Raw genomic sequence first — 22,924 nt, forward strand, 5'->3', positions numbered from 1 at the left:
CCGCGAATGTCGGTTTGACTCATCACTGTTATCAAGGAAAACCACGCCACCTGTAATAATCCGCTGGTGGTCCGTAAGGGAGCAGGCTTTCACTCCTGCCAGATGCCTCTGGGTCTTGGGCCGTTAACCTGTTTCCTTACGTCCGAGGAAGACGAGCTCTTAGCCAAGCAGAAGCAGTTTTACGGCATACTCCAGGCCGATAACAAATAGATTCTATATTCAAAAAAAATTCAAAATACTATAATGTCCTAAATTAAATGATAATGTTTAAAAAATCTTTATAATATAAAAATAAGTGTGATATGTAGCTTAGTACTTGTTTTTTATGTAAAAAATAAGAAGTTATTATAATTAAGATAAAATGAATACTACAATATTTCAAAAAAGATTTAGGTTATAAATAAGGAAAAAAATATTAATACTTTTTAAATTTATTGGTCCCATAAAAATATTAGATGTTTAGAGGAAACATTAAAATGGTTTGTATTTTGTTGATTATTTATAATTTAATAAGATTAAATTTGGTTGATGGAATTTTTAAAAATGTAAAAGAATTGTTTGATTTGCTTTAAAAATTTATTTATATATTTGATTTTTTTTAATAAATTCAATCATAAATCATTCTGATTGTTTATGAGCTTAATAACAACTTTCTATATAATTACTAATTATATAATTCATATTATTATTTTTTTGGGTAAAAATATTTTAGAAATATTAATTTTTTAAATTAGATTTTGATATATAATAATAATTAATTATGAAAATTTTAACTTTTAATATTATTTTAAATAATTAATTTTTATAAATTAATTAATTATTTTATGAAACTATTTTTTTGATATTAATATAAAAAATATTTAATTATAAAACTAAAACATAATTGTATATAAAAGTTAAAATGAAAAAATATTAACCTTTAATTACTTAATTAGAAAAAAGAAAAATGTATTTACTTATTATATCTTTTTTTGAATAGATACATATAAGTTTAACCAAATGTATAAGTTTAAAGAAAAAGGTAAAATGAAAAAAGTTAATATTGGGTATCTTAGAAATTAAAACCAGCATAGATCCATTTTAAGCACGGATGTAACATGCGCAGAAAGGAATCAAATTTCTTCACATGCAAACTTATTTCAGAGTGCGAAAAACAATGTGTAAGTTTTCATTGTTTAAATTCTTATTTTGATACAACTAATTAAACATGTATAGCATATTCTTTGTTATTATAGTCGACATTTCCTTTTTATTTAGAGAATATTTTATTTTTATTTTAAGAGGGACACCTGTCAAGTCCAAGTTGAGCACGAAAATACTTACACATCGCCTTCACACAGGGCTGTAAAATAAGGCTTATAATCGAAATGGTAACTTTTATATGTATTCAACAATCCAAGTGTATCTTACCTTATAAAGGTATTTAGCCTTGTCTCTTTTTGAAAAGATTTGTGTTGGTATATAATATAAATAAATTATATACATAGTACTTAGAAATTAAAATCTTTTGACAACCTTATAAAGATATTTCTTTAAAACGTGTGTTGACGTATTATACAAATAAAATAAAATAAATTACAGTAGCATGCATAATATTAATAAAATATATATACTAAAGAAATATATGCAGACATCATATGATCTTTTGTGTTGAGAGATAAAGGGTTCCATTTGTGGAAATTGAGTGATAAGGAATTTATCTTCCACATTATGCTTGGGATGAAACATGTGTAAAATTAAAATATTATTTGGAAATTCAACCATTTCAATGGGCATCTAAGTCAAGTAATTTTGGGTAAATTTAATATTCTTTCGGATTTCTCCTTCGCAAAGATCAAAAGTTAATTCCACAAATGTGTTAGTGAAACTAGTAAACTAGTCTCTTGTTTACAAATCACTCCATGATGGATCAAAGTTAAAATGAATTTACATTAATTCTTAATATGTGAGTCTATACATGCCGCAAGTGCATGTGCACACATGCCAACTCCTTGTTGAACATGATAAAAATTACACCTCACTCATATTAAACAACACACCAAATATATATATATATATATATATATATATATATATATATATATATATAAAATTAACATTGAAACAATTTTTTAAATGTCATGATTCAATTTTATATTAAACATTTAAAAAATGATATATCTCCATTCTATTAAGATATAAAAAATATTTTGAATGAAATTTAAATAAAAAAGAGGTGTTTTCAATTACTTTCTTTAAAGAGTCTTTTTCAATTATTTTCTTTATATTATTTAAATAAAATTGATTTTAGATGATGATGATGATGATGGTTAACGTCCACTGAGACCAAACTTTGGTCTATCGGACCTAAAGAAATGAATTATTTAGTTTGATTTAAGATTTTATTCCTATGCTCAAAAAGCTTGGACAGAAGCCTCCCGAGCTCACTGTAAGTTTGACAACGTAAAAGGCTAGGAAGGTTAGTATTGCAACAAAGATTTTGAAACTGAGATCTAATGTGGTTATACGCAAGGCACTCTAAGAGGAAGTGATTTTCCTCCTCGATATTCGTATTCTCACAGAGATGGCAGAACCTTTCCATCCATGGTGTTTTAGGAACTGCCCATCGACCCGTTTCACTATGGAGCTCATGAGAGTTCGTTCTAATCTTGGCTATATTAATTTTCTTCTTTGAGCTAGTGATCCGAAATTGATCTAAGACAAATAATTAAGGTATTATAGACTCATGTGCATGGATGTGTCTATGTTATTTTAGGTAACGGATCGATAAGATTGTGAAATACATAGACACTGAAGCAGTTAAAGAAAACACAATAGGCAAACATAGAAACACAACAAGTTTAATGAGGAGTTCACCCAATACTCCTGGGCTACGTCTCTTGGTCCATCCTTCAGTGGTGGCCTTCTATTATGTTTTCAAAGCAGAGTTTTTACAACAGTGAGCTCAATTTGAGTCTCACTCAACATATATAAATCAACAAGACTGCACTTGGATTCCCCAAGTCTCCAGAGTACAGAGACTCTCCTTACTGAATCTCGAACTCTATTGTTCACAATAGTATGAGTTCAATCTCAGACTCAATACAAGATATGCATATACAGAGGAGTTCGCTTGAACCTCTCAAGCCCTTTCTGGAGTACACAGACTCTCTAACTCTCTCTGTCTCTGTCTCGATGCTGCCTTTTCTTCTGCAGGTCAGCACAACTACTTCTCTCTATCCTCTGCTCTTAGCTTTCTTAACTCACTTACTGCTTTACTACTTACTTTAACTTGCTTACTTCTCTCTCTGTCAGTTTGTGGCTTTAAAGCCAGTCTGCTTTCTGACTGTTCATTTTCGCTTCCCGGCTTTCTGGTTCCCTTGCCTCTGTCTGTTTGAATCCCTCTGTTCTGCGTAATCATCATTGTATAATGCCTCACAGGGAGGTGGCCACCTGTTTCATAACGAACTGAGTGTTAGTTCTCTTGGACATTTTCAAAACGACCGTTTATTCCGTTAACTCCAAGAATGCTTGCAAACACGATCTTCTGCCAACGCATCATCCACGTCGGACTTCAAATCCTATACAACTCTATCTATTTACCTCGTCAAGTCCGGTCACCCATCAGAACGCATCTCCGCCGTTGATCTGGGGGCCCCAGATCCTACGGTCATCGTTCATATCAGGCGGGTAAGTAACATGATGTTTACCCGTCCGATGTGAACGGTTTTCTCTCTCTTCCACCGGATGCGTGGCACCCATTGTGTGGCATCGGGCGGGACTCGGTTGAAACCGCTTACCACTTGAAGCCCTTCCGATATTCTGCCGGTTTTTGTGGGACCCCGCTTCTGACGGAATCAAAACGGTACTTTTCCACAATTTACAATTATTTCGGGTCTAGGCGCTCGGGGCTCTTCCTTCTTTGAGGGGTTTACCCTTCAAAAACTGGCCCCGTTTCTCGAATTGGCCTCTGGTTTTGCTAATTTTGTGGCAGTGCGCGTTACCATGGGTCGACAATCTACGTGCTTGACTGAGGGTCCTCGTTGCTCCGTGTTGATCACAAATTGCAACTATTATGAGGTTATCCCTGATAAGTTTGATCTTTATCAGACTTTGAAACTTTGGCATGAATTTTACAGAGTTCATGAAAACTTAGAGAGTGTTTTAGGATCCAATTCGGATTAGCTAGATAAAACAGAGAGATACTTTTGATCTTCTAGGGTGGTGTTGATGACCTCCTTATAATATCTTAATTTTCTTTTAGCTGCTAAATCTTTCTCACGCCACATTTTTTCTTTGAACTTAGAAGTAACAATATTTTTAATGTTATTAATATTTTGCAATGCAACATTCTCATCGATCTCCCAATGGTTTAACCAGGCCCTAGTGTCTTTATACCAACCTCGTTTGAGCCTTAGGTGGTTTTGGCTGGAATTTAAAGCTAGCTTAGGAAGTCTATGGTCTCCTATGTTATTGAGTTTGTGCTTGTACAACAGAAGCCTAGTCATAGCTAGGCTCTCGATAGGGGAAAGACCCACTTCTATAAGGAGAATAGGATAGGGTGTGTTGCTTTAATTTTGAGGTTATACGTTATAAAACGCTTTTGGATTTGCTCAATATTTCTCCAGGATTCTCTAGAGATGCTACAACCCCAAACCTCACATCCATATAAGATAACTGGAGTGACTAAAGTTTCAAAGAGGAACTTCTTTCTATCCCACATTAAGAGGTTTGCCGTTTTACAATTATTTTCAATACCAAAATAAGCTTTCCATCCTCCATTAATCCTTTTCTCAATGCTATAGTTCCAGTTGAGCTTGTGATGAATATCAATTCCTAGGTACTTGTAGGAAGACACTTCCTCCAAGTTACTATTGTCATACATAAAATTAGCGTAAGTGTCCTTCTTGGATTTGATAATCGTAACTTTTGTTTTGTCAGTGTTAACAATCATACCCAAGTTGCTCATCAAGATCAGATGGGCACCTTGCCAGAAGAACAATATCGTCAGTAGAGAAGAAGGATGATGACTATCCCAGCTAAGATCATGCCAACACATCCTGCTTCCTCTAAACAACCTTCTAGCTCCATATTAACTTGTAAAAAACATATTTTGACAAAAATAATAAACCAATTCATTTTAACTATAAAATAATTTAATAATAACATGTCAAATCAATAAAAATTGTTAATGACATTTTAATTATAGAATATTTAAATGATAACATGTGAAATCAAATATTCAAAACTCATAAGATTTTATTGAAATTTAGTCATAAATATTAAAATTGATATGTATACTATGATAACACACTAAAATATATATATATCTATATATTATATTGTTATCTAACAAAAATATTATGAGGTTATATATATATATATATATATATATATATATATATATATATATATTAAATATTGTTATTTAACAAAAATATTATGAGGTTATATATATATATATATATTAAATATTGTTATTTAACAAAAATATAATCATTTAATTTATATAAACTAATAAGAAAATAAAAAATAAATTTATTTATTTTTAAATCTATTTTTAATTTTTGAAATATTAAGTTTAATATTTACTTTATTCAAAATTTTATTAAATTTTATAAAATCTATTTAAAAATTTCGGAACTAATCAAAAAGTCAATTGTTTTTGACGGGATACATTAAATAAAAAAAACATTACATGTCATCTGAGCATCATAATTATATACCGACAGCCGCATAGTATTAATTACTTTATTATGTAAGACAAAAAAAAACTAAACGTAACACTAATTCGAAATTCTAATACAAATGAGATGCTAGGCGCGGCGTGGCAAGTGCCTCCAAGGGTACGGCCTTCTGGAGTGCCAGTCCAAACTTCTCGCTCATGTCTAACTACTCCGCACGCGTCCCCTTGGGAGGTGCCCACTCAAATGAGTGGATAAGCGATCCTAACGTCAAATGAACCGTCCGACTTGCCAATGGAAGCCCCACACACATTCTCGTTCCTGCTCCGAAGGGTATCAGCTCAAAGTGTTTTCCTCTGTAATCCACATGACTACAAATCCCATCATCAATAAACCTCTCTGGCACGAAATTTAATGGCTCTTTCCAGATCTTAGGGTCCCCAAACGTTCACCACTACTCGGCTGTCTTTGGGTATCACGAAACCCCCGATCTCACAATCGCTGTTTGCTCTGTGTGGGACGAGCAGAGGACCTGCCGGGTGCAATCAGAACACTTCTTTCACCACTGCGCGGAGATAAGGGAGGCGCTCGGTATCACTTTCTTCCATCCGGCGGTCGAGACCAACAACCTCTTCCAGCTCCGCTTGGGCTCGTTTCAATTTCTCAGGATTGCGAATGAGTTCTGCCATTGCCCACTCTATTGTCACCGCGGTCGTATCACTTCCAGCCACAAAGATATCCTGCAAAAGAAATTATAAATCAGACTATGTTTATTAGTATTTTCACAAGTCGATAGGATTTGTGTGGGTATAATAGCCAGAAGAGATAGCGAAAGACTTACGTTTAAGTAGCCCCTGATATCAGGGAGAGTAAATTCATCATTTCTCATGTCCAGCAAAACGTCCAAGAGATCCTTCTTTCCATCATCACTTGTGTCGTTGTTTTTGCTCCTCTTTGCGAGGCGATCCTCTATGAATGTATCCATAACAGCATACGACTTTTTCCTGCAGATTACCATATTACGATAAACACCCAAGGAACTAATATTAGACAACCATTGGCAACCATTGTTGAATGTCACATTATGACAAGGACTGTCTCACCATGAAAATAAACCATGTTAATTTTAGTCTTTCTAATATTTATATTAGGGTTTACCAATGTTGGGTTTATAATATTAGTCCCTTGGGTTTGATATTAAACCCTATGATTAATATTATAAGCCCTAGACCCGGATGCGGGTGAAAGTACTGAAAGCATGGCAAGGCCACATGGCCAGCGAGAGCTGCCACGAGCCAGCCCGTGAAGGGACGAGGCACATCATGCCGGGGGAATAAATGAGGGAGCCCCTGCTCCAGTTCTTAATGAAAATTAATGCTGGCAGAAGGTGAGAGAAGAGCGCATTCATGGCGCTCAGGTTCCAAGAGAGGGCCAGGGATTTTAAGGCAGGAGCAAAGATGTTGCAGCGACATTCTTGGCAAGACCAGTTTCAGGTGCAGACGAGCCGGAACATTCTCTGCCCTCTGGAGACTCTGGAGATTGGGAATTGGATCCGTGAAGCGGACATTCTGGGCAGTTTCTCTGTTCATATGGCGAGAACAAGAGAAAGACAACCATGTCGAAGAGGGTCTGGTCGTGGGGCACCTTCTCGCCCTCCCGCAGTGGCAGAAGGGCATCACCACTGTTGTTGTTGCTACTGTTTTCGTAGATTTGGAATTCCCCACCTGCAAGTATCTCAGTTCATGGACACCTCCGACCCGAATAAGGGACCGCCGGGGCAGCCTGCGCTTCCGGCATTTGGCACAACAGTATTTAAGCTGGGCAATCTTAATGCCCATATTTCAATCCTCTTTGCCAGAGACGCAGAGGAGGACCTCGATGGAGCAAGCAGCAGAGAATTACCCTCTGCGAATCCGTTGGACAAGGTCGAGGATCAAGCAGTTGATGCAAAAGGGAAGGCGCCCATCCAAACTCAGACGCAGGAGGCGTCGTTGTCCAGAGCGGGAGCGAAAGAGGTCCAGGAAGACCCCCTCGAAGGCTTTGGGTACCCGGTCGTGGAGATGGACCCGGAAGAATTGGAGCCAGAAGAATAGCACCATCATCCTCCCTCCTTTCAGGTCCTGTTTTGTAGTCTTCTGTCTTGGTCGCTTGGTCATGTTTTGCGGTCCTCTGTCTTGGTCGCTCATTATGAATGGGTCTGGTAATCTTTATATAGGTCCTGCTCTGCTTTCAATTATGTCACCTAGTTTATTATGGAAGTCTGCTAATATACAGGGTCGCCCCTGCGTGGGTAGTGTTTTTGAGTCTCAGCCCCTGCGTGGGCGATGTCAAAGTTAAACAATGACTTTTTGATAAGGTTTTGGGGCTTCCAGCGCACAATGCAAGCAACTGTCAGCTGCAATACCACAGTGCCATCGCTGGCCTTGGAAAACTTGTTTCACTGCATGTAATTTCTCTCTGTATATAATATAATTTCCTAGAGTAGTCTTACTGAGAAAAAAAATATTATAAGCCCTAGATGAATCCTTATATGATAGGAATATTATATAATAGGAATATGAACCCTTAGATGAATAAACCCAAGGGATTGATAATATAAACCTGAGGAACTAATAACAACAAGGGATTAATACTAAAAACCTAAAAAACCAAAAGAATTAATAGTATAACCCAAGGTATATAAAACCTGAGATAAACAAAAGGGACTAATATTATAAACCCAAGGAACTAATAAACCCAATGGTTTAATATTATAAACCCAAGCAATTATTGAACCCAACTGATAAATATTAAAAACCTAAGAGATCAAGAAGTGCAATGGATTGATATTACAAATACAAGAGATTAATAAAGATGACCATGATTGATATTATAAACCCAAGTTAATAAAAAACCCAAAGGATTAATACTAAAACCCCAAGGGATTATGAACCCAAGGAAATAATATTAAACTCGAGGGACTAATATTATAAACCCAACATTGGTAAACCCTAATATAAATATTAGAAAGACTAAAATAAACATGGTTTATTTTCATGGTGAGACAATCCTTGTCACGATGTGGCATTCAACCATGGTTGACCATGGTTATCTATGATTGACAATGGTTGACCATGATCGATATTATAAACCTAAGGGAATAATAAACCCCAAGGGATTGATATTATAAACCTAAAGGAATAATAAAACTAAGGGATCAATACTAAAATCCCAAGGGATTATGAACCGAAGGAAATAATATTAAACCCATGGGACTAATATTATAAACCCAACATTTTAAACCCAAATATAAACACTACAAACACTAAAATAAACACGGTTTATTTTGATGGTGAGACAATCATTGTTACAATGCGACATTCAAACATGGTTAACCATGGTTTGCTATGATTGACAATGGTTGACCATCATTGATATTCTAAATGCAGAGGAATAATAAAACGAAGGGATTAATACTAAAACCCCAAGGGATTATGAATCGAAGGGAATAATATTAAACCCATGGGACTAATATTATAAACCCAAGGAACTAATAAACCCAATGGTTTAATATTATAAACCCAAGGAATTAGTGAACCCAATGGATAAATATTAAAAACCTAAGGGATCAAGAAGCGTAAGGGAATGATTTTACAAATACAAGAGATTAATAAAGATGACGATGATTGATATTATAAACCCAAGTTAATAATAAACCCATGATCTGAATTGGATCCATAAAGAATGATTAATAGAGCCATGGCCGTACAAGGTCGGGACAGACTTCAAAGGATTTAAAACAGCGATCAAGAACACCTCTAAACCAGTGGCAATGGTAGCCAACATGGAACGACGAGGACCTCAGCCAAAGTGCGCTAACCGAAGCCCATGGAGACTGCGGGGGAGGCAAAATTAGCCCATAGGAGGCTCGGATTGAGAAACAAAGGCAGTTTTTGATGTGTAATTAGCATCGCTGGGCAAAAAACCTCAAATTGGAGAAGCCCTGAGTGCTCGACATACTTAAGCATAATTTTGTACTACATGAAAGCTACATTGAACAATATGCTTAAGATATAGACTTTAAAGATGTATATGCAACTTTGAGTCGAGGCAAGAAGGTAGAAGAATTGGATTATCATGTGAAGGACCAACTCTTATATCATTATGGGAAACTCTGCATTCCACAAATAGAGAGAGTAAAGATAATTAGAGAGGCGCACACTTCTCTAATATCAGGTCACTTTGGGGTAAGTAAAACAGTTGCACAGCTGCAAAGATTTTGTTATTGGCAAAAAATGAATGAGACAATTTCTAGATATGTAAGAGGGTATACTATGTGTGCTAAAAGCAAGCCCAGCAATAGAAAACTAGGCTTGTACACTCCATTACCAGTTCCTTCTCGCCCTTGGGAAAGTGTTTCCATGGACTTTGTTGGAGCACTGCCTAAATCTAGGAGAGATCATGATTATCTATATGTGGTTGTGGATAGGTTCAGCAAAATGTGTATTTTGATACCTTGTAGTAAACATATTACAGTTGAACAAACTGCAAAACTATTCTTTGAACATGTATGGGTTCATTTTGGATTACCCACTTCTATTGTATCTGATCGAGACACCTGATTTTTGGGGAAGTTTCGATCAAGTCTATGGGAGCTGATGGACACCCAACTGAAGAAAAGCACAGTTTTTCATCCACAAACTGATGGCTAGATAGAAGTAGTCAACATGACAGTGATCCAGTTACTCAGGGGATATTGCAGCAAACATCCTAAGCTTTGGGATGAACACTTATGTTATGTGCATCATGCTTACAACAGAGAAAAACACTCTTCTACACAGAGATCTCCTTTTGAGACCTGTTTTGGTTTCATACCAAGGTCTCCTTTGGATTTTGTCTTTGGTAAAGATACCACAGTTGATGGACACAGTGATGTGGACAAGGCAACTAGGTTCATTGAACAGATCCAAGAGATCCACCAAGTAGTACAGGAGCAACTGGAAAAGAGCCAAGCCAAATAAAAGGCAAGGCATGACAAGCATCAGATGGAGCATAGTTTTCAAGTTGGAGACCAGGTATGGCTGTATATCAGCAAGGACATGATGCAAGGTGAAGGTAAAAAGATAAAGCCTATCAGGTATGGACCTTTTAGGATAGTTGATAAGATTGGTGAAAATGCTTTTCGCCTTGATCTACCAGCTTACATGCACATCTACTCAGTCGTAAATGCAGTTTTCTTGAGACTATTTGAACCGTCAATGATTGAGGATCGTGAAGAGCAAAGTCAATTGCCTTCTATTGATGACTTGCTACCTGAATATCTTAATGAATTGCAGGAAGACACAGTGCTAGATAGGAAGGTGAGGATGGCGCGTAGAGGAGATGTTGAGTAGCTCAGAATTGGACTCAAAGGTTCGAAGCCGAGCATTGCAAAGTGCATTGAGATTGGGCAAGTGAGATAGCAGTACCCTCACTTAGTCGATGCTTCAAAGAAAACCAACTTTTGGTGGTCCAAAAGCTTTTCAGTGGGAAGGCCGTGATCTGAATTGGATCCATAAAGAATGATTAACAGAGCCATGGATATACCAGGTCAAGACAGACTTCAAAGGATTTAACACAGCGATCAAAAACACGTCTAAACCAGTGGCAATGGCAGCCACCGTGGAACGACGAGGACCTCGGCCAAAGCACGTTGACTGAGGCCCATGGAGACTGCGCGGGAGGCAACATTAGCCCCTAGGAGGCCCAGATTAGGAAACAGAGGTAGTTTTTGATGCGCGATTAGCATTGCTGGGCGAAAAACCTCAAATTGGAGAAGCCCCAAGCGCTCGATCGCATGAGAGCCTGGAAAACCATGGGATAAAAGGCTAAGAGCTAACGATGGGACCCACTCCAAAACTAGCAGTATTTATGGGGGGCGTCCATGGGTGGTAAGCAGTTTTGAAGGAAAAGGAGCGATTCCACTTAGCGCCTGACACGTGGAAAGCGGAGGAGAGAGGAAACCATCGCTCATCGCGTGTTAACAGTCGAGTTAGTTAACCGTGTGGGATGAGCAAATGGCATCGGATCTAGGGGCTCCAGATCTAATGGATGAGATCGCACCCAATGGAGAAGACAGAATTAACGAGGGAATAAGTCGCGATTTAGAAGAATTTGAAGTCTGAATTGACCGTCACGGTGGCAAATGACTCATTCCATAACGTAACTGAAGAAATGAACCGACGAGGCAAGCTGGCATAGTTCGCAGGAGGTCAAGTGGCCATCCCTGTGAGTCTGATGATGACGTCGAGAACAGGGAACTCCAAGCGTAGCTGTAAACAGGCAAATCGACAGGGGCAGAAGAGGAAATGAACTGCCATGAGCTCGTATGATTTAAAGTCATAAACAGAGAATAGAAAATACACACCCAAAGAGGAAGACAGAAACCAGAAAAGAGAAGAACCAGTGAAGCAAAAAGCAGAAAGAAGGCAGAGGGCCGAGCTAACCAATGGCAACGTCGAGCACCAGAGAGCTTGAGATTTCAAGCCATCCCTAAGAGGATTTGTCAGACTAGAGAGGTCAAAGAGCTAGCAAGGAAAAGAGTCTATGTACTCCAGTGGCTTGGGAATCCAAGAACCACCCTGCCAAGCCAATCTGTTTCAGGAGACTCATATTGAGCTCCTTCATTGTAATTCTCTGCTTCAAGACACAATAAAAGAAGGCCACCATTGAAAGCTGGACCGGAGATGTAGCCCTGGAGGATAGGGTGAACTCCTTATTAAATTCTTGTGTTCTTGTATTTGCTTACTGTGTTTCTCTGTTGTTTTCCATTTCAAGTTTTTGTGTATTTGCAATCTAATTGATCCTTTGCTTAAATAACATATACACACACACCAACATATGAGTCTGTAATACCTTCATTTAATAAATCTTTAACTGAGGTCACTCCATCCATGGGTGATTATGAGATCAATCCATGGTTGACCATGTTTGGCTATGATTGACAATGGTTTACCATGATTGATATTATAAATCTAAGGGAATAATAAACCCAAGGGATTGATATTATAAACCCAAATGAATAATAAACCCAAGGGATTATGGACCCAAAGGAATAATATTAAACCCAAGGGACTAATATTATAAACCCAACATTCATAAACCCACATATAAATATTATAAAGACTAAAATAAACATGATTTATTTTCATGGTGAGACAATCCTTGTCACAAAGTGGCATTTAACCACGGTTGACCATGATTGATATTATAAACCTAAGGGAATAATAAACCCAAATGTAAATATTACAAAGACCAAAATAAACATGATTTATTTTCATGGTGAGACAATATTTGTCAAAATGGGACATCCAACGATTGGACTAATATGGTAAACCCAAATATAAATATTACAAACACTAAAATAAACATGGTTTATTTTCATGGTGAGACAATCTTTGTCAAAATGCGACATTAAACCATTGGACTAATATTATAAACCTAACATTGGTATACCCAAATATAAATACTACAAACACTAAATTAAACATGATTTAGTTTGATGGTGAGACAATCCTTGTCACAATGCGACATTCAACCATGGTTGACCATGATTGATAATATAAACCTAAGGGAATAATAAACCCAAGGGATTGATATTATAAACCTAAAGGAATAATAAAACTAAGGGATCAATACTAAAACCCCAAGGGATTATGAACCCAAGGAAACAATATTAAACCCATTGGACTAATATTATAAACCCAACATTGGTATACCCAAATATAAATACTACAAACACTAAATTAAACATGATTTATTTTGATGGTGAGACAATCCTTGTCACAATGCAACATTCAACCATGGTTGACCATGATTGATAATATAAACCTAAGGGAATAATAAACCCAAGGGATTGATATTATAAACCCAAATGAATAATAAACCCAAGGGACTAATACTAAAACCCCAAGGGATTGTGAACCCAAGGGACTAATATTATAAGCCCAACATTCGTAAACCCAAATATAAATATTGCAAAGACTAAAATAAACATGATTTATTTTCATGGTGAGACAATCCTGTCACAATGTGACATTCAGCCATGGTTGACCATGGTTGGCTATGATTGAGGGATTAATATTGAACCCTAAGATTAATATTATAAACCCTATGCTTAATATTAAATTGTAGGAATATAAACCCTATGAATAATATTAGAAACCCTAGGAACAATATTATAAACCCAATGGATTACTAAGCCCATTGGATTAATATTAAAAACCCAAGTGATTAAAAACCGAAGGGAATAACATTAGACAGTGGGATTGATATTATGAACCCTAATTTAATATTATGAACCTTAGGATTATTGTGAACCCTAATTTAATATTATGAACCTTAGGAATAATATTATAAACCCAAGATATTATTACCATAAATCCAAGAAATTAATATACGTAAAGGATTAATATTATAAACTAGATGGATTTTTTTTTTTTGCCTGTGGTTCACAGACACCCTGGTCAATAGCTGGCGCTATGTCCATGGAAAAATCTGGGCTGATCGACCCCGAAGGGAATCTAGCCCTGCAGCCCACTAGCTAGGCCTGACCCCAAGGGCTTCGGGGAGAATGGACCCTGTGACCTCCTGATGACGAGGCACTGATTTTGATCAACTGAGCTAACCCTTGGGGCTGTTATAAACTAAATGGATTATAAAGTGAGGCGTATAATTTTAAACCCAAGGGATTAATATTATAAATCTAAGGGATTAATAAACTCAAATATCAATATTAAAAATCCAAGTGATCGATAAACCCAAGGGATTTATATTAAACCCTATGATTAATATTATAAGCCTTAGTAGCACAAATTATAAAGCCAATATTAAAATTTAGTATTATAAACTAAATATTAAAACGTCCTAATGTTATAAACCTTGGCTATGATTGAATATGGTCGGCAATGATTGATTTTCATATTGAGACAATCGTTGTTAATTAAATGTCATTAATATCAATAATTAACGTTAAAATTAATATTTATAAATATTAACATTATTAAATGTAATATTCATATACATATTAATTAATATTAATAATAATGAATATTGAAATTAATATTAACTATTCATATTAAAATTTAATTTAATATCAAATTTTATTAATATTATCGTTAATATCAAAAGTTGTTAATATTATTTATAGTTGTAATGTTAATGTTATTAATAATATTAATAATATTAATATTAATAGTTAAAACTAAAATCATAATTTAATTAAAATTCCTATTAATAATTAACATTTCTATTAATGTGACTTAAATGTTATTAATTTTATATACTTAAATTAATTATCTTATATTTATTTATTATATTAATTTTGTAATTGTAAACAATAATTTTATAAAAGTATTATTATTTTTTTAGATTATGATTAAGCTTTTATTATTATTATTGATTGTTGACTCAAATTTTTGAAGTTAATGTCAATATTGATAAATATAAATTAAACTTAATATTAAAAATTCAATATAACCCAATATTGTAAGTTCTAATATTAAAAACATGAAATATTGAAAACATTAAATAATCTAATATTTATCTAAAAATTAAAACATAATAATCTAAACTTAATATAATGTCAAAACATATTAATACATAATATAACATAAAAAAAATTAATACTAAAATAATAATATTTTAATAAAATTAGATTTTATTTTTGTTATTAAATGTAGATATTTATATTAATATCATTATGAATATAATTAAGTATAACATTAATAAATAGCAAGTTTATTATCCAATTTAACAAAATAATTAAATTTTCTCAAAACATAAAATTGTATGTTTTAAGAATATCTTAAATAAAAATATTAATAATGTAAATCTAAAATTAATCATTTTCTTATACTCATTTGCTTATGGCCCCTCTCAAATTAAATGTTTTCTTTAAACTACATTTCATGCCATCATTATCTTGGTTTCCTGTTTATGAAAACAAAAGATTATATATTTTTAAAATTTAGTAAATTAATATATATATATATATATATATATATATATATATATTTCAATTATTATTACCTTATTATATTATTAATCACTTCAATATAAATAAACCAAACATTAAGGGGTAATTGTGAATTGTGGTTGTTTAAATAAGTTTTAAAACATAATTTTACATGTTCAAGTTGTAAATTGGTTTAGAATGATTACTTTTTACCATTTTAAATATTATTATGTATTTGCATTGTTATTTTTGTATATTTTTTAATTTTACAATTAAGTTTATATATTTGTAAGTTTTCATGAATGAATAGATTAAAACATAATAATATAAATTTAAAATGATTCATTTCATTATGGACTGTAGATAAAGTTTATATATCACATTATCAATTACATTAGAACATTAAAATAGAATAGAATGATCAAAAGACAGCAAAACCAATTTACTGCTTATTGACTTATTTCATGGTGCTGCTGCCCTTAATATTTGAGGATTGTCAGGTGTTTTACGTTGTTGAACTTTGAATAATAAATTTCTTGGTTGCTTGTAATTGTGTGGTAATACTTTTTAAAGTAATAGTGCGAATTACTACAAAGATATAATCGGAAACATTTTGGAAAAGATAAAGGTAGAGGCTTAAAAAACTGTGTAACATTCAAATAACCTTGTTTCAAGTAACCGCTTTATACGACCTTTGCACAAATTTTGAGGTTCCACCTTTATCACTAATCACAATCGCCATAGTCTACAGTCACATTAACATGCGGTTCCCATCTCCTCCGATATGCGGTTAACCTCAGAACTCAAAACATATTAACTACACCATATAATACCATCGGGTCTGCTCCTTTGTATGTTGCGTTACTTCTCTGCTGATGATATTAACATAAATAAATATTAACATTAAAATAATAATATTTTAATAAAATTAGATTTTAATTTTGTTATTAAATGTAGATATTTATATTAAAATCATTATGAATATAATTAAGTATAACGAAGGTGAAACGATTGGAGGAGGAGCTAGGGTTCGGAGTAAGAAGTAATAGGAGAAGGGAGCTGAGAACCATGGAGGTGTCAGGAGGAGGGAGCTCCACCCCTCCTACAGCAACGTTGTTTCAAGTAAAAGCAGAGAAAAGAGTTTGAACGGATTCAATCGACCTTGGGAGAAAGGAAAAAAACTATAGACCTAACAGAACTGGAAAGCAGCAAAGAGGAGGTTCAGGAAGAAACTCACGGGATGGTAAGAAGGGAGAAGATTCCAGAGGACAACAGTCAGAATAAAAATGGGTACAACTCGGCAGAGGGATCCTGTAAGCCCAAGACTGCCACCAAACCTAGGGTGGTTCTGAATGATCTTGCACTGTAGGAGCACAGAGAGCATATGACGAATTATGTTATTATCTGTAAGTTTATGGGCTTATGGCCCACAGAGAAGAATCTGTATACTTGGATAAGAAGCAACTGGAAACCAAAGGGGGATAGGACTCTTCATCTAGGGTCCAAGGGCTTCTTCACAGTGGTTTTCAACATCCTAGAGGATAAAGAAAATTTTCTGAAGGAGGACCTTATTTCTATGCTGCTGCAAGACTCTATATGTGACCTTGCGTTATGAACTTTGTCCCAAAGCGAGAGACATTCACTTCGGTCTCGGTATGGATAAGACTTTACTCCCTACCTCTAGATTATTGGCTACTTGAATCCTTGAAAGCTATAGGAAATAAATTAGGACATTTTCTAAAAATTTCAGAGGAAACTCTGAGAGGGAAATACACTTCATTCACACGATTATGTGTGGAAATGGATTTATCAGGAGCACTCCCGGATGAAGTGGTCTTAGAAGTATATAATGGGGAATGGGTTCAGGTGGTGGACTATGAAAATGTCCCTTTTAGATGCCAGAAATGTCATGAACATGGACACCTTTTCAGAGATTTCCCACAGAACAAGCGGGAGGAGAATCTGACGACCAACATACACAAAGATCTTGAAGGATTCACCAAGTTAGGAGGCAGAGGGAAAGGTGGGGGAAGAAGGTATAAAAAAACAGGGTAATGACAAAGTAGCAAATCACAATAGTTTTGCGATTTTAGAAGAAGAAGGGGGGATGAGTGAGAAAGAGGTAATGCTGGATAATCATCCTAAAGAGACAGAAAAGGAAGACAACATGGAGATAATAGAGGATAACAACAAACTACAGGAAGACATACCAAATAGCATGGAACAAAGTAGGGATCAAGAGATGACCCCCAGTGAAGTTGGGACTGAGGACCAAGAACTATATGAGATACTTGAGAGGCAGAACCTTGACCTAGAGAAATTCTTAAACTAGGGAGCCATCAAAGGAATAGACTTCCTACCACAAGAGGATTTTGACAAAGTAAAATAACTTTTCCTCTAGCAATCTTAGATAAAAACCTTAGGAAACAAAAGAAACCATGAAAGCCAGGACCAGGGAGGGGTCAAATCAATGGAGGAAATACTAGGACACTTGGCTAAGAACCCAGGCAGGAAAAGAGGCAGAAAAAGTCAAAATGAACTGATATAGAGTGTGGAAAGCTCATGATCAACTCAGGTAAGATGAAAGTTCTTACTAGTTACTCATTGAAAATTTCATCATCATGAAGCTCACAACTTGGAACATTAGGGGTCTAGGAAGTAAATGAAAGCAGAGGAATCTCATCAGTAGAATAAAGGAAGAAAACCTAGATATGGTGTTCGTACAGGAAACAAAATGTTCAATAGATAAAGTCTGGAATATACACAGTAAATGGCTCAGTAAGTATGAATACCTAGAATTAAAAGCCAATAATATAGCAGGAGGGATTCTCACTCTCTGGAATCCCTAGAAATTTGACATTTTGGATGTGGAAGCATCTAGGAACTATCTTTCAATGATTATCCAACCTTTAGGTGACAAGGATATTTATATGGTCACTAACATCTATGGTCCTCAAAATCGTGATGATAAACTCAAGATTCTCACCTCACTAGAGGATATTAGTCAGAGACACCTAGCAATACCCTGGATTCTGGGTGGAGATTTCGACATGATCAAATCTCTTACAGAAAAAAAGGAGGCACTAGACTAATGGGCAAGGATTCTATTGCCTTTCAGAACATCCTCATCAAGTTGAAGCTAGTGGACTTAGATACAACAAATGGGATGTTCACTTGGAACAATAAGAGGGGTGGAGCTTCACAGGTTGCTTCAAAACTAGATAGGATCCTAATCGCGGAGAACCTCCTCCTCTTGGGACCTAACTTGAAGGCTTTTATCCTACCTTTTGGAGGGTCGGACCATTGGCCAATTCAGCTAGAAGCTTCTTTTATTGGCACTCCAAGGAACAAACCCTTTAGGTTTGAAAATGTTTGGCTTACTCACCCTAATTTCATATCCAACATTGATAAGTGGTGGAAGGAGGATTTACTAGTTCAAGGCACAAAAATGTTCATGCTGCAACAAAAACTCAAGCACATCAAGACTAGACTCAAAGATTGGAAAAAAAAAGTGAGTTTGGAAACATTTTTAAAGCCAAAAGAGAAGTGGAACGAAAGCTTTAGAATATCAACCAAACTCTTATCAAGGAAGGCTTCACTGAGGATAGGAAATTGCAAGCAGACTCACTACAATAGGAACGGGACACCAGATGTCAACAGGAAGAAATCTTCTGGAAGCAGAAATCACGAGTCCAATGGCTCAAAGAAGGAGAAAGAAACACAAGGTTTTTCCACAAATATACCATGGAACATTGGGCCCACAATCGGATCACAAAGCCCTTAGATGCGCTAGGAAGAGAGATTAATACACACAAAGATATGGAGTCCGTTCTAGTACAACATTTTCAAAAAATAGCAAAGGAGCCTATCTCAAACAGATCACTAGCTATTAAGAAATTTACGAAGCATATTCCAAAACTGGTGTCCATGGAAGAAAATTTCAATATCAACAGACCAGTATCAGAAGAAAAGGTAAAAGAAGTAATATATGAGATGCATAATGGGAAGGCGCCTGGACCGGATAGTTTTAACGTTGACTTCTTCAAAGCAAGCTGGGAAGTAGTCAAAAAGGATATTCTAGAAGTGGTTGAGGTCTCAAGGATTTCAAAAGCAATCATAAAAGCGCTAAATACCTCTTTCATTGCCCTTATCCCTAAACAGGATAAGGCAATGACTCCATATCTGTTCAAGCCTATAGCGCTTTGTAATGTGGTATACAAAATCATCTCCAAAGTTATTGCAAACAGACTAAAGCCCCTCCTACCAACACTCGTATCGAAGGAGCAAATTGGTTATGTGGAAGGAAGGCAAATTCTTAACAACATCATTCAAGCACATGAAATTGTCCACTCTCTTAAGAATAATAAGTAAGCAGGGATGATCATTCAACTGGACCTAGCGAAGGCTTATGACAAACTGAGCTGGTTACATATCAAAGAAGTTCTAATTGCTTATGGCTTTGACCAAAATTGGATTAGATGGGTTATGGCTTTGATAACTTCAGCCAGCTTTTCCATCCTCCTCAACGACTCTCCCTCCAAATCCTTTCGGCCCTTGAGAGGCCTCAAGCAGGGAGATCCAACTTTAACCATTTCTTTTTATTCTCATGATGGAAGGATTAGGCAAAGCAATCACTTCTGCCAAAAGGGAGGGCATTATCTAGGGTATCAAGCTTACCCAAGAAGGGAACATGTTAACTCATCAGCAATTTGTATATGACACTATGTTACAGGGCGTACCAATCGTAAAAGAAGCCAAAGCATACAAACAAATCCCACAAGATTTTGCCTTAACGGCTGGTACAGAGGTAAGTCTCTCTAAATCTAAAGTGTTTTTTTTCAATACAAATATTTCAATTCACAGAAACCTCTCTAGAATTCTCGGATTTCAGAGAGACCATCTCCCCTCCAAATATTTGGGAATACCTCTCACTGACAAACCTTAAATCAAGGAGGTTTGGGAAGCTCTGATCAATAAACTAAAGGACAAAATCTGCAAGTGGAGAAGCAGATCCTTAAACCTTGTTGGCGGGCTTGTTCTCACAATAGTGGTCCTACATTCTCTTCCAATCTATATGTTGTCAGCTCTTCCTATCCCTAGTGGAATTGCCCAACAAATTAGGAACATGTAGAGAGACTTTATATGGGGAAAAGGTGAGGAAAAGAAGAAATGGGCACTGGTTTCTTGGGACAAACTTTGCAGGCCCAAAGCTCATGGGGGTCTTAGTCTCCATGACCCGGAAACTCTTAAAAACTTTTTTGGGGCCAAACTTTGGTGGAGATGGCTGAAGGAATCATGCAACCCATGGGCCAAGCTCTGGAAGGAGAAATATGAAAAAACCTGGTGAGAGGGGGACTTGATTAGAATGACAGGGCACATTAGGGGTTCTCACATCTAGAATAATGCTTGGGAGAACAGAGCTTTAGTTCAGAATCATAGCTTCTGGGAGATTGGGAATGGAAACCTTGCCTGGTTTTGGGAGGATAGCTAGCAGCAGGAATCCAACTTAAGTAGAGAAGGACTAGACATTCTCAGAGAGGAAACTGTCAACAAAGGAATAAAAAAGGTTAGTGACTTTTGGGATAAAGATAGAAACAGTCGCAAGTGGAGAACTTGGAAAGTACCAATTAATAGTGAAGAATCTCCTCTGGAGACCCAAACAGAAACTCTTGCCAAAATCCTGGAAAAAAGGAAAATGTTGATCTCAACCAACTTAGACGAGGAAGAAGTAGTGAGGGAAATTTCAACCTCAAAGAAGCCAAAGATGTGGTCACTGGATACAATTTTTCAAACCCAGATAACACTTGGAAGGACCTATGGAAGCACCCTCAATGGATGAAAATCAAGCTGTTTATGTGGATGGTGCATCACAAAAAGATTTTGACTTGGGAAAATCTCAGAAAGAAAGGTTTTGCAGGACCTTACAGATGCTAGTTATGTGGTATCCAGGAAGAAATGAGGGATCACCTTCTCAGCCTCTGCACCTTCACCTCTACCCTATGGAATTGGGCAGCCTGTATCTTTAGACAAACTGATAGAGATGAAAACGACATCTCCAAAACCTTAAGGAATTGGAGGAAAAAACTCTCAGAGAATGAGACTGTCAACTCAGCCTGGACCCTGATCCCAGGCTTCCTTATCTGGAATGTTTGGAAAGAACGCAATAACAGAATTTTCAAGGACAAATATAGCCTGCCCCAAATCATCATAAATCAGCTCCTTAGGCAGCTCAAAGAGACTATTAATACATTTCAGAAGCACCCTCCTAAGAATCTGCCTTCTCATCAGGACGCTCGAATTCTTCATCTTTTGGGCCTACAGAAGATGGTCCATTAGAGCTAAATCCAGATTCCTTCCCACGCTATTATGAGGCAGGACTTCTGGCATATCCCCCCGGGTATTTAAAATTAAATACAGATGGAGCCTCTAAAGGTAACTTAGGGGAAGCAGGGTATGGAGTTGAGATAAGAGATGACAAGGGGAATTTAATAGTCATATTTCACAACTACTTAGGGAATGCTACCAACAACATGGTAGAACTAATGGCCATAGAACATGATTTAGAGATTCTAAGAAATCTCAACATGAGGAACGCCATAATAGAAGCGGATTCTAAATTAACAACCAAATCTATAAAAGGAATTGCTAATGGCTCATACCCTGAGAAAGTCTCGCACCACTGGAGACTATTGCAGGTTTATCGGTGCATTCGATCACATTTGAGAATCCTGAGAACCCTAAGCTTTGCTCGGGTGCGCAGGAATGCTAGCAGAGTGGCGGACTAGCTAGCAAATGAAGGGATGCTCTGGAAAGATGAATAGAGTTTTTACAAATGGGAAATGATGTCTGCAGGGATCCTGAGAGAAGAATGCTACAGTCTGGCTCGCGCTGACATTGAGATTTTTCTCAAGTAGGGCTGGGAAGAGGATGGGGGACTAGGGTTCAGCTAGCCTCTGCTCCCGATCGTGATGTTTTGAAGGCTTTCTTTTGGATGGTAGGAGGCGAAGAACAAGTGGTTTTCGTTCACAAAGGAATAAGAGGTAAAGTGGTTTTGTGGTTTATCGCGCGCATCGAGCCCTAAAGTGGTTTTACAAGGTTTTCCTCCAATGCCATTCATCAATCAACATGTGGCAGTGGACAGAGAGAGAATACTGCCCATATCTCACGAGTTATCCTTGTGCTTCTTTGTCGTGCGATATTCTCCTTAGTCGTCGATTAGGGGAGGGAGATCAACGGCTCTAGTACGTCGAGCTAGTTAGTGGAGTTATCTTTCGTGCTTTTTGAAGTA

At 36.3% G+C, this 22,924-nt stretch overlaps 1 pseudogene across 1 annotated transcript; it reads right to left on the minus strand.

Moving 5' to 3' along the window:
* Nucleotides 1-5,765: 5,765 nt before the first annotated feature.
* On the minus strand, nucleotides 5,766-6,681 carry LOC149231988 (cytochrome P450 76C1 pseudogene; annotated as a pseudogene). Its single transcript, XR_016248446.1, has 2 exons — nucleotides 6,505-6,681; nucleotides 5,766-6,403 (listed from the first exon to the last, which is right to left on the minus strand). The product of XR_016248446.1 is annotated as a cytochrome P450 76C1 pseudogene (transcript).
* Between the last annotated feature and the right edge of the window lie 16,243 nt (nucleotides 6,682-22,924).

The sequence above is a fragment of the Pinus tabuliformis genome, chromosome J (assembly GCF_031772625.1).
Source record: "Pinus tabuliformis cultivar Carrire ecotype Pingquan chromosome J, CPIR1, whole genome shotgun sequence".
In the NCBI taxonomy this organism is placed as follows: domain Eukaryota; kingdom Viridiplantae; phylum Streptophyta; class Pinopsida; order Pinales; family Pinaceae; genus Pinus; species Pinus tabuliformis.